Genomic DNA, 223 nt, shown 5'->3' with positions numbered 1-223 from the left:
AAGAACGTCAGAGAAAGGAATACCGTTAGGTGGGGGGCGGGGGGGTAGGAGGGAGGAAGGGGAGGTGCCATGCACAGTACAAGCGCGGCCCGCAATAGCGTCCGATGATTTGTTTAATGGTGGTGGGGGGGTAATAGTGTTGTTTCCATATTTTACATTATTTGTATTAGTACTGTAATGGTGGCAGTATTATCACTTCTCTCTTTACTGTCTCCACTGTAGC

Source organism: Penaeus monodon, chromosome 31 (genome assembly GCF_015228065.2).
Source record: "Penaeus monodon isolate SGIC_2016 chromosome 31, NSTDA_Pmon_1, whole genome shotgun sequence".
NCBI classification, from domain to species: domain Eukaryota; kingdom Metazoa; phylum Arthropoda; class Malacostraca; order Decapoda; family Penaeidae; genus Penaeus; species Penaeus monodon.
This window is presented reverse-complemented; position numbering follows the sequence as displayed.